We start from the raw sequence: 12,879 nt of genomic DNA, 5'->3' as shown, positions 1-12,879 counted from the left end.
TCAAAAGGCATGGAGATAGTATGATTCCAACTTTGGGGTATTTTCATGATTTCATTAGGTTTACATACTTCTTTAACTTGGATTCACTGTAAATATTCTGAGGCCAACGGTCTTTATATGAGTAGGCAATGTGAGTAACCTTCCTTCCTAGGGGTGGGGGCAGCTGTAGAGATCAGATGGGGGCCTGTTTCATTGTGGTACAGACGCCACACTTCTTGGTGGAAATAAACGCCCAGATTATTGAAAGAATGTAGAGATTTGTTGGCAGTTCTGGGTCAAGGTAAGTCAGTAGTTATATATTTTTTTCTATTTGGAATTACACTAGGGAGAGGCTGGCCTCAGGTGCTCAGACAACTGGCTATACCCCCTTGTCACTTGGCCACAGAAATTTGAATGGGTTTGTATACATGGCTTCTAATATTTCAGGCCATTTACTTGCTTTGTAAGTGATGCAGCTTCCCCCTCAAGTTTTGCATTTGCTCTAAACCAGATGGCCATGATGCCTTGGCTAATGCCTTTTAATATCTAAGCCTTGTATATCTAGTGCTTGGTTAATAACAGGGAAAAAGCTCTGGTGACTCACCTTGACCTCTAGAGGGAAAAAACATCCTTTTAATAATCTGGGAGTTTATTTGGATCGAAGGCATACTGCATGTTACACAATCTTCTTGTAGACCCTCACGGGTCACAAAGTGGCACCCTTGTTTTTTATGAAGTCAGCAAAGACGTATAGGGGCCAGGCTCACCGCTTCTCTGAGAGCCTTCACATTCATCTTTAATATGTAACCTCCTAGCAGAGCAGAAATCCTCACTAAGTTTAACCGGATTTTCTCTGACAACTTTTCTAAGTATATTACCTTTGTTGCAATTAAAGGTACGTTTTCCAAATGTCCTTAGGACGGACTGCAGGCCCGTATTTTAGGAGTCAACCCACAATCTCTCATGTCTTTTTACTTTAAAGTTTCTCTCTGCTCCTAAACTGGGAACTACTTGAGGGTAGAGACAAGTACATTGATCCGTGTTCTAAATAGAATGAACAATGCCCGAATACATCAGTCAGATTTGGTGAATAAATGAATGGGTGGAGGCTTATGGTACACCTTCACCAGTAGTTCTCAACCAGGGGTGATTTGCCTCCAGGGGTAGTTGATAATGTCTGGAGATGGTTTCGGTTGTTATAGCTTGGGGGATGTATGTATGTGTGTGTGCCGGGGGGGATACTACTGATATCTGGTGGGTAGAAGTCTGGGTTGCTGCTAACAGTCCTCACAACAAAGAGTCATTTGGCCCAAATGTCAATAATGCCGAGTTTGAGAAACTGCCACATGCATCCCATAATGCCACATGTGTTCAGAATGTCTGGAGGTGGCCATTGGTCTTTGGAAGATCCATTCAGCAAATATTTATAGAACATTTTTCATGTTGAAATTCAACCAAGGTATCCACTCATAAAGCCCGTTGAAATTTTCTTTTCCCTGTCTCATCTCCTTTTTTTTTTTTTTGCCTTCCTCCACCCCATTCCCTTATCCTTACCATCTTCCAATATCGATGGGAAAAATGAAAGTATACAATGGACTGTCTGGAGGTAGGAGCATGGCTCTTTCTAATTACTAATTTAATTATAGCTGTGTCTTTCCTGGACCATTCCTTCCAAAGATAAATCTATTTATGCTGCCCTTACACAACTTGGGAAGCCCTTTAGAGATGGGTATTGAAGGTAAAGAAACACATTGACAGGATGTTTACTCTAATGATGCTCTCAAAAGCATTTGGGAGGTTTAAACATATGCTTCCAGCATCTCTTTCTATCTTCACATTGCTGCTAAATTGTGGAAAGCTGTAAATAGAAATAATGGACTCAGTTTATTTTTAATTAGAAGGCTGCTGCTTATAGCCGAAATCGTGACACTACCAAGCATGTCTTTCTCTCATTTGGAAGGAAAGAATGGAGTGATCCTAGGGTTTTGAACTTGAGCCAGGTTCCCTGAGTGTCTTGGTCTCTGAATCCCTGCAAATCCAGTGCCATTCAGTGGCATGTGGCCATAGGATGATTCTCTGCAGCACTTAATAGCGTCTTTAGATGTAGAAAATAATGCTATATTATTTCTGCAATAATAAACACTTCAGGGAGTTGTTTTATTTTTCCTTTTTCTTCATGTTTAGTTGTTAATATTTATCCATCAATTCAATAAAGCTTCATATTCAGTTTTTTTCTGGGAAGGTCCTATTAATTTTTTTAGGCATGTGCATGGAGTAATGTCATGATGCTATCTCCCAAATATACTTTATTCTGGGAATATAATATTTCTCCATAGACAACATTTCTGAGGCTGTTTCCCTCTTGTGCCTCCCCCCCCCCCCCCCCCCCCCCCCCGCCACCTGTAAGATGACATGGATAGACTGAGCTAGCCTGGTGTTCTGTTGTTTTAGGATCCTCTGGATCCTAAGTCAGGAACCTTCACTGTTGTCTCAATCTTCTGCACTAAAGTGGAGAAAATGCCCATGTAAACACTGCCCAGTTTGGAATTGCCTGGTCATGGGGCAGAGAGCAGTCACACAAAGATCCAGCTCTAGGCCCTAGTGCTTCCCAAAATGCTGTGATTTATGATATACTACCTGCCTTGAAAGAACTATTTCTCTCTTCTTTCCTGATATTTGAATTTTTTTCCCCTACTGGATTAACATTTCCTATTCTGCGATGGGATGCCAACCCTAAAGTATCATGATTCATGGAGAGAAAACTTTACTGTTTGGCATTCATACTATAGTAGAAAGGTCTAAGAAGAGAGTTTGATGGAACTAAGAATTAGCATGTTTAGTGATGCCTAGTTAGGTTTAAAAGGATGTTATGGAGGAAAATGGATTTGAAGAAAAGGAAATATGATAAAGTGGTTTGAAACTGTGCTGTCCACTGTGTTAACGTATGTGACTGTTGAGCCCTTGTAATGGGACTAGTCTGAATTGAGATGCAATGGAAGTATAAAATACACATTAGATTTCTAATGGTATGAAAAAAATGTAAATACCTAATTTATAACATTTTATATTGATTACATGTTGAAATAATTATATTTTAGATGTACTGAGTTAGATAAAATATATTATTAAAACTAATTTTACCTATTTCATTTTACTTTCATTATGTGGCTACCAGAAAACGTAAACTTAGTATGTGACCACAGCTGTGACTTGCATTATATTTCTGTTGGACAGAATGCTTACTGTGAACAGCCTTGCCTTCCAGAGCATGTTTCCGTGGCCTAGAGGTAAAAGTTTAAAATTTGCCGTAATTTAGTTTAACCCAAACTATCCTCTAGTTTCAAGTTCTCAGTCCTAGAGCAGGAATTCAGCCCCATGGGTAACTGAGCCTCCAAGTCAATGGATACCATTATGTCTGTGAAGACTCTAAAATTAAATGCGAAGTTGTGTGTGTGTGTGTGTGTGTGTGTGTGTGTGTGTGTGTGTGAATTCCACTGAGGAGAAGCTTCTTGACTTTCTTCAAACTCTCCAAAGGATCCTTGACCAACACGTGATTTGTACAAGTCCAGTGGACCTCTATTCCTATAGAAGTGAATGGTGGCTGGTATTCTCCCTGAGATTGGGCAATAGGGTGATATTGCCTTGATCCCAAACTGTTTTAAAACTCTGACCCATGGTGAGAACTCTCAGTGTGATTTGGTCACTCTTTTGTTCTTTAGTTCTTGGTAGCTTATTGTTGCCTTCAGAATAAAGATCATATTTCTTAGGATGGCATTGAAGGCCGATTATATGACTACTTTTCGAGTTGCATGTCCATATATGTTCCAACCACGAAAGTCTGCCTAATTTCTCAGAATCTGACCTTCAGTTAAGAACCCTGTGTCTAGGGGTGTCTGGGTGGCTCCATCAATTAAGTGTCTGACTCTTGATTTCAGCTCAGATCATGATCTCAGGGTTGTGAGATCGAGCCCCATGTTGGACTCTGGGCTGAGTGTGGAACCTGTTTAAGATTCTCGCTCTCCCTGTTCTCTCTCTCTCTCCAAACAAACAAACAAACAAACAAACAAATTCATGTGTCTTTGGAGATGCTGTTTCCCCTTCTTAAAATTCCTTCCTCACCAAACTTTCATTCATCTACATTCTACTCAACATTAAACTAAGTTATAAGACAGGATGGGGAGAACGTATTTGTTTATCTCTTATAGGATTAATATGCAAACATGCAAAGACTTCCATAAATCAGTAATAAAAAGAAAGTACAAGAAATATAGGCAAAAGATAATAAGAAATTCAAGAATAAGAAAAGATGCTCCATTAGTAAGAGCCTTTTACTTAAATTTTGATGTTCTAGATACCATTTAAATCTTTTGTGTGGTTAATCATTTCATGTCAATATTCATTACTACTAATACCTCGATAAAGGCAAGTACAAACAATAGCAGATGCCACGGTTGGTGATGGCAGGAGAAATGAGCATTGGCATAAAGAATCATTGGGCCTGTAAATTTTTTTGAAAGCTGGTTTGGTAACTAATCAAAATTCAAATGCACATACCCTGTGACCGAAAATCATGTTTCTAGGAATCTGCCCTGTACAAATACTAGGAGGAATGCATAAAAGTATAGGTACAAGGTTTCTTCATGATAATCTGGATTGGGTAAATCAATTCTGGAATAAGCCTATAATACAGTCATTGAAAAAGAATCAAATTGACCAACATAGACTAATTTGGGAAGAGATGAATAAGTTTAATTAATTCGAAAATATTAACAGTATACTATAGCTAGTTTGATTTTACTTTTTAAAACAAAGTATGCATGTGTGTATGTGGTAGTACCACTGTGTTTATTGAGAATTTCTAAGTACCAGGTACTGTTTATATTCATTTTATTTGTTTAAATTTCAAAACAGACCTAGAATATGTACTTTTACTAACTGTACTTTACATTCTGGAAAAATACTGCGGAGAGAAGCTAAGTGAATAGCCTAAGGTCACACAGCCAGTTGGTGGTTGAGCTGAGACTTGAAACCAGCCAGTTAGATTCCAGAGCTGGTTGTCTTGGCCTCTGTGCATGTGTTGGGAGAGGGGGTAGAATGACATATTTACTTAAGAGTGAATTACAAGTCTCAAAGCATATGCCCTGCACTGTTAATGCTTTGGAAACTGAGATTGGAAAGTGGGAGGGAGGGACTTAAATTGTTTGTTTTAGAGACTTCAGTAGAAGAAGGAATTAAGGTCAAATTGAGGGTAATTTTTTTATTTTATTATTTTTAAAATTATATTTTTAATTTACATCCAAGGTAGTTAACATATAGTGTAATAATGATTTCAATGATTTCAGGAATAGAATTCAGTGATTTCATCACTTACGTGTAACACCCAGTGCTCATCCCAACAAGCGTCCTCCTTAATGCCCCTTGCCCATTTAGCCCTTCCTCCCCTGCAAAACCCCTCCAGCAACTCTCAGTTGGTTCTCTGTATTTAAGAGTCTCTTATGGTTTATCTCCCTCTCTGTTTTTTGTATGATTTTTGCTTCCCTCACCTTATGTTCATCTGTTTTGTATCTTAAATTCCACAGATGAGTGAAGTCATATGATATTTGTCTTTCTCTGACTTATTTTGCTTAGCATAATACACTTTAGTTCCATCCACATTGTTGCAAATGGCAAGATTTCATTCTTTTTGATTGTCAAGTAATATATATATATATATATACACACACACACACACACACACACACACACCCCACATCTTCTTTATCCATTCATCAGTCCATGGACATTTCAGCTCTTTCCATACTTTGGCTGTTGTCCTTAGTGCTGCTATAAACGTTGGGGTGCATGTGCCCAGTTAAGGGTAATTTCACATTTTGTGCTTTTCTGTGTTTTCACATATTGTTCACTTTCTATATATTCAAACATAACCTATTGAATATTAGACATATTATGCCTTTGTAATTGGGAACATATCTATAAATGCTGTTTTGAACTTAGGAGACTCTGCTCAGTCTTTGTGAAGCCTTTTCCAGTCTTCTCACTTAGAATCAACACTGCTCTGGTCTGTACTCCCTTCGAGATCATAATGCCTTATATAGTGTTAGTTCAATGACATCTTTCTTCTGCCCTAGATGGGAAGCTCAGTGAAGGCAGAGATGGCACATAATAGCATTCAGCTGGTGTTCTGGCTGGATAGATGCGTGGGTATGCAGATGGATGGAAAGAGTAAAACAGGCATGAATGTCACTGAGGGATTGTCACTGATGTCACCTCAAGCTTCAGCCTCACTGCTGTGTTGTGATCATAATAGTCTAACAGGTAGGGCTGCTTGGACCTCTCTGAATCACTGTGTGCTGTGTCTAGCTTGATGCCAGGATGAAGTAGGGCCACAATGACAAGTGCTGTTTAGCCTGATTTCCTTGGCACCACGTTGGGCTTAATAATAGGGAGAAATGTGGCAAATAAATTCTCTAAAAATTTACCAGCCTTGGGTGGAGATAATGAGAAATAGTCTAATCACAGAAGAAAAAATAAAACTTAGGAGGGGCCTTAAAATGTCAACTCTTTTACTTGGGCCTCCTATGTAGATGAAAGAGCCCTCAATGGAATGAGAGCATGTGTTTAAAAGCTCTCAGTTCTGTACCTGGCACTTAGTAGGTATTCAGAAAAGGTGTCTATGTGCACACATTAATGGAATACACCTCCCATCAATTTTTCCAGTAATCCTGGATAGGAAAAAAAAAACCCATAGGAATCATTTATTATATTCTATGATTTAAAAATTTACTCAATAATTATAATCTATAAAAACAAATGAAAGAAAGGGAACTCACTTGATTATTGATCTGCTCCTATATGCTTTCTCTGTCTCTACCCTTAAAAGATAGGGGATTGATTAGTTAACTGGGGAAGCAATCACACTTCCAGATTATCAGTTTGATTCCACTATAAACTTGGAGTGATTATTTCCTTAAAAATGACTGTGCTGAGTCAAAAGTACAAGCTGTGTCTATAGCCCTCAGCAACAGACTTGACTGGTGGGAGCCACAGGCAGAATTGGCCTCCTTGGTCTGCTGATCCTGGCTTAACCCCTTGAATGCCCAGCTGATTTTTAGGTGATACTTGTAGAGCTTTTCACTGCATGCATGCTTTCTGTGGGATCACTCAATTAACTCTAATTGTCCTGCCCTGGAGAGCATGGCCCCCGCAGACTAGGGAGTGTGGCCCTTCAGGGGTTTTATTTCAAACCTAATTGTACAGAGGGTGAATCAATCCATGGACTCTTTTCCTCAATATTTAGTCAGATAGCAGGAGCTTCAGTGTCACAGGATCCCATTCTTCACTAGAGAGTTAACTGACTCCTTGTAGACTTCAAAAACCGGAAAGTAGGCTGTGCTTGCTGGTCAGGAATAAGCAGGGTGCTGCTGTACCTGGTCCAACAGGGGCTAAGATATTTTGAGTGAGCTAACCGCTCAAACCCAGGAGTGGGAAACCTGTTTGTAGCATGTATTTTGGTAGAAGTCATTTGTATAGAGGGATCACCAGTGGATGAGATAAGGAAGGAAAGGGAGGAGGAAGAGCCAGAGGAAAGGAATAGGAAGGAAAAGAGGAGGAGGGGTAGGGGAGAAGGAGACAACTATGATGTTGCTTACTTTAGTAAGAGCCATTCCTAGAGGCTCTCAACTATCTCTTGAGCAGGCACAGGGTTCAAGGCAAAAAGTGCCTTGCCATCCTCCTCCCCATGTGCCCTGACCCCAAATCTCTACTATTTTATACAAGGAAAAAATGCTGAGTGTCAGGGAAGTCCTTGAAGAAGGCAGGTCCTCCAAAGTTGGAATATGTGTGTGTGTTAAGGATGGAGGAGACATTTTTGGTGGCGGCGAGGAAAGATATTTCTGGACCACTTGTTTATATGCATATGGACCTTAGGACATTTTTACAACCTTTTGGAGAGCTGCTTTGTTTCTTTACATAGTAGCTCCAAGAACCATTCAAACTGATGGCCCTTGTCGTGTCAGCCTTAGGAACAGTTCTAGTTCTGGGCTTTGGTTGAAGACCATTCCTCAGTACTTTCAGAAGAGTTTCATCATAAAAATAGAGATAATGTCTGTGGTATAAAGGCCATCATGTGTTTTTGAGTACCTACTACATTTTGTACCCAGTGCTAGATGCTGTATAGGATACAAAAAAGTTGAAAATCCTTGGCCTCAATGGATTTACTACCCAGTCATTAGCCAAGATTTTCCTACAAGATAATTATCTTAGTCACTTAATCATGCAACTTTTCAGGAGCCATTTATGAAACATTTATAAGTTGTTAGGTACTGTACATAAAACAGTTTTTTATTTTGCCTTCAAGAAGCTGGTAGAGACTAAATATTACATTGTTTTGTGTGTATTCAGAGACTATCAAAAATCAGGATAGACTCTATGATGTAATGAGGACCAGAGCAGACTCCCAGTAAATCCTGTTTGAGTGGTCCTATCTCAGTGTGCATTTGTGCATACATTTGGTAAACATGTGGGAAGTAGTAGAAGGCATTGAGCTAGAATTTGATGCCTGGGTAGAGTTTTGATGGCTAGAGAGAAATGCGACTTGCAGAAGGCAGGGGCTGCATGAGAAGACAGGTTAGGTCTCAACTAGAAGCCTTAGTCTGTGGACCTATGGGAGACCCTGATTTATCCTCTCACTTTATAGGTGAAGAAACTGGGCCCAGCAAGAGGGAAAGGATTTGAATTCAGCACCAAGGACCTGGCAAGCAGCAACACCTAGCCAGATCCTATGAGTTCCTTGTGCCGTTACTTCTTTATCCCAAGAATGGAGCACTGCACTCTTGAGTACAGAGGAAAGCTTGGGGGTCTCCAGGGGCAGAAGCCCCGGTATAGTCCATTCTGGATACTGAAAATAATAGCAGCTTGGAATATGGCAAAGAGTGGATGACAGCAAAGAGGGAAAGAAAGAGGAAAGGGGGAATGGAAGGAAGAAAGGAAGGAGGAAAAGATGTATTTATCATGGGTCAGGCAGTCCCCTTTAATCATCATATCAATCCTATGAACAGGGTAGATATTGTCCCCTTTTACACCTGAAGGCACTGAGGTTCAGAATAGTTACATATCTTGCTCAAACTCATACCTAACAAGTGGTAGGAATGAGAACCAAACCCACATGTATCAGACTTTGGAGTTTGGGCTCTAACAACTGCATTGACTGCAACCAGACTAGTATCCAGATGACCTTGTGTTTTGATCCCTAACTTCCTCTGCATCAGTGCTTGGCACAGTGCTCTCTTCCCTGATATTTTGAGGGAAGACAAAAGTGTCAGGTGTCGTGACTTTTTACTTGAAGTTTCACTTAATCTTCATCTCTCTTTAAAGTTGTTAGTATTAGCCCAGTCCTGCAGGACAGGAGACTGAGGCTGGGGAGTTCAAGCCCCAACTTCTAAAGGAGAGAGCCGGAATTTAAACCAGGTCCCTCTGACTCCTAGTTCCACGTTGCTTCCTTTATAGCATGAGTTTTCAGAGCCACAGAAGGGGAGGATCCCTTGCAGGTAGCTGAGGAGCGACTGTCGCATGTCTACCATTCCCAGCTTGGGAGGGAGCCCAGAACTGGAGAATCTTATCAGCTTTATTTCTCTGCCTGCCCTGAAACTCTCCCCTTGCATTTTATCTTAGAGGCAGTTTTTAGGAGCTATATTGTCCAGTAATTCAAGAACAAGATTCCCAGGCTCCAATGTCCTGCTAAAGACTGAACTTCATAGAGTTATCTAGTCCATGCAGTCTGTCTGTATAATATCCTTCCTTTGTAGAGAAAGACATTAGGAAAAAGATGACTTTCTAATGGCAAAGGACAGGACAGGCACCTCCGATATCATATGATAACCATCTGCTTAAGGAGTTAGAGCTACTAATTGGTCTCTCACCTTCAGTTTAAAAAATACACCTCCAACTTGGGGTTATTGTACAGTTCACTCATCAAAATCTACATTAAATGAACCTTCAAGTTGTGGCACAGACCACGACGTTTTTTTTTTTTTTTTCTCCCTTGTCATGGAAATTGAAATGACTGCCAGGAAGGCATGGAGAAAGGTTGTGCGACAGATGGTGGGATTTCTGAGGCCAGGGAAGTCTGTAATTTATATTTCTCAGGGCTGGTTTAAAGCACTATCCAAATAGCCCAAGCTGGAGCACCTAGGGAGGCTGGTCAGTGAGTTGCTAAATGTAGGCTGTCTGATAGCTTTAGGATTTCAGGACGTAATGATCAAATAAAGTCCTTGTCCTCATGGAACTTAGACTTTTCTAGGTCTTTATCTCTCTGGGTAAAGACTGATGCTGAGGTAGACAGTGAACATAAAATTAGGCAGAGTAAGATGACTCACATAGGATGATTTAGGGGCAAGTCAAAGTCTTCCCCACCGACCTTCCCAGCAAGCAAGAAACAACTATTTTGTCAACTTGTTATAGTGTCTGAAATACCGCCATTAAAGATGCATTGCTATTCTGAATTGCGAATTTAGAAATAATCCCCTGGTAAAACGTACATAGTCTTTCAACATATATTTGTTTCTTTGTCTTCCTGGCACAAACATCTTAGACCAAAGCTCTGGGTGGTGGAGATGGTGCAGTGGGTGGGACAACTTAGGGAGGTAGCAGTTGTAAAAATGAAATAGTTCACAATTTTGTTGATATTGGACATTCACGCAGGAATTTCCAGCATCTACTCTAAGCCTTGCTATGACAATGTTGTAGGGGCATGGCTTCACTTAGAAAACTCATAGATCAGAAAGAGAGTGGCTGGCATATATAAAGAAGACGCCATGTTGTTTCTGCTATCAGGAGAGTCCAAGAGTGCTCGCCTTCATCCTTCATTGCTCTCTGACAATTTGTAGAATTAACTAGAGAGTCATGATTACTCTGGCCAGCTGATTACCCTGGTGAAAATGTGTTCTTGTTTCCCCAGAGCCACCAGCCCAGTGGAAATCCATGTGCTGCTTGTTTCTTCAATTTCTTGTGGCTGAACCAATGACGATGACGGTTTCAGGAAAAGAAGAAGATAGAAAGTCCTTCCAAGCCATGACTGAGGTAATGAGCTACAAAGCTTGACTAAGCCAGGGTTAATCTCTTCTGTTTCTTCACATGACTTAAAGGCAGTGACCTCATTCGTGGGCTCTCATCCTACTGTCACTCCCAGTTGAAAGGTCCTCCATCACCCTGTCTAATCATTCGGATCCTCCAGTTCCTTCCAGTTCAGAACACGACTCATGTTCTCCACAAAGTGCTTCCTTTTCATTCTTGTCTGCATAGTCCAGTCTTCTGACCTTTTATTGTTCTTATCGTTTTCTTAGACTGTTATGGTTTTATTGCCCTGCAGTATTATATATCAAGTTCACAGGCATCCTTTGTATCTCTCCAACTAAACTATAAGCCCCTTAAGGAGAGGAACGATGTCTTATATATCTCTAGTGCTTAATGAATTACATGGCACTGTAGCACTTTTTGAATTGAATTGAATTGACCCATTCATCTCTAATCCAGCGGCAGTGCTAAGTTTCCAGCCTTGACTTGGAATGAACAGTGCCAAAGGATATAAGAAAAATATTAAAGTTGATCAAGTCTTCAGTAGAACAGCTCCACTAGAAACCATAAATTCCCTGTGAGGATCGGACGGAGAACATGCTCTGAATACATAACCTTGGATCACTGTGAGCAAGTGGGTGAAACAAGGTGAAAGGTGATTTAGAGGAAAGGAAGAGAAAATTAAAGAAGATTAGGGAACTCAGAGACTATATTTTGAGACTATAACCAGCAGGACAGTTAATCATCGTGCGTTTCCAAGGCACGTATTTTGTAGTAAAGGGTGGTTTTAGAGAAAAAACACTGGGGCAGAGAAGAGGTTGTTCAGCCAAAGATGTGTGAGCTCCTGGAAACAACTGGGAGAGAAGAGGAAGAAAGTTCTGGAACTGGAGAAACAGCGTTGTGGAAATGAGAAAAAAAATAGATTGGAGACCCCTGGCCTAGAGCCTAGAAAATGTAGGGCACACTTTGTGTAAAGATTTTACACTTTGTGTAAAAGATTGTAGAAAGCGAGCCAAGGTATGTCTTAAAGAATATTCAGTGAAAGTCCTTAGCCACAGGGCTTGTCTGGGCCTTTGAAGGTCTTGACTACTTTCCCCATCCAGGAACGAGTGGAAAACCTCAAGGGGTGGATGGCAGGGAAATTGTTAAAAGTTTGTTCGGCCAAGGGCTGGTCATTAGTGCCACAAGCTGTCCCAGTCCGTCCACCTAGCCTTGGGGGCAGGTTATACCTCTGATAAAGACAGGATTGTGTTCTGGAGAAGAAAGGGCAGTAGAGGACAAATCTTTACCCCTTCATTTTCCCATGTCTCATTTGGTGACCTTACAGGGTGTGTCAAATTGATGATTTCTTTCCTGCTGCATTTACCTGCCCCGAGGTTTGCTGTCTCTGAGGATGAGGTTTGTTGTTGCTGCTGCAGGGAAAATGGTCTGAACTGGGGCAAGATTCAGAAGCCTGTGGCGATGCTTTTCATGCTCTTTCTAGAACTGATTCCTATCCGTGTCCTTAGGCAAGACACTCTGTTTTCCCATCGCTAAAATGGAATAATAACTGCTCTGACAAAAATAGCATGGGAATAAATCCATTTGCCAGGCTTCTCCCTTTGAAGTCAACAAGGATGCCTTATCATTACTATAACCACTTTAACGCTCTCTCTTTGAAGACACCAGCACAAACCTAGAGGCATCTCAAATACATTTAATTGCGTCCATTTTTCTCCCCGCAGAAATACAAGAGGGGTGGCCAAAATGTGTGAGTGGGAAGAGGCAGCCGTGTGGGTAGAGGGAGAACAAGAGCGGTGAGGTCAGAGCTTCACAGTCCTGATAGGAATC

General features: G+C 40.8%; 1 long non-coding RNA gene across 1 annotated transcript; it reads left to right on the top strand.

The window, feature by feature from the left end:
- The first annotated feature begins 788 nt into the window (after positions 1–788).
- Positions 789–11,218, top strand: LOC125937029 (uncharacterized). The gene is made up of 4 exons (XR_007462215.1): positions 789–874; positions 3,155–3,266; positions 6,108–6,294; positions 10,934–11,218. It is a non-coding gene; the product is annotated as an uncharacterized LOC125937029 (long non-coding RNA).
- Positions 11,219–12,879: the final 1,661 nt, after the last annotated feature.

This window comes from Panthera uncia (genome assembly GCF_023721935.1).
Source record: "Panthera uncia isolate 11264 chromosome A3 unlocalized genomic scaffold, Puncia_PCG_1.0 HiC_scaffold_11, whole genome shotgun sequence".
Taxonomy (NCBI): domain Eukaryota; kingdom Metazoa; phylum Chordata; class Mammalia; order Carnivora; family Felidae; genus Panthera; species Panthera uncia.
This window is presented reverse-complemented; position numbering and strand designations above follow the sequence as displayed.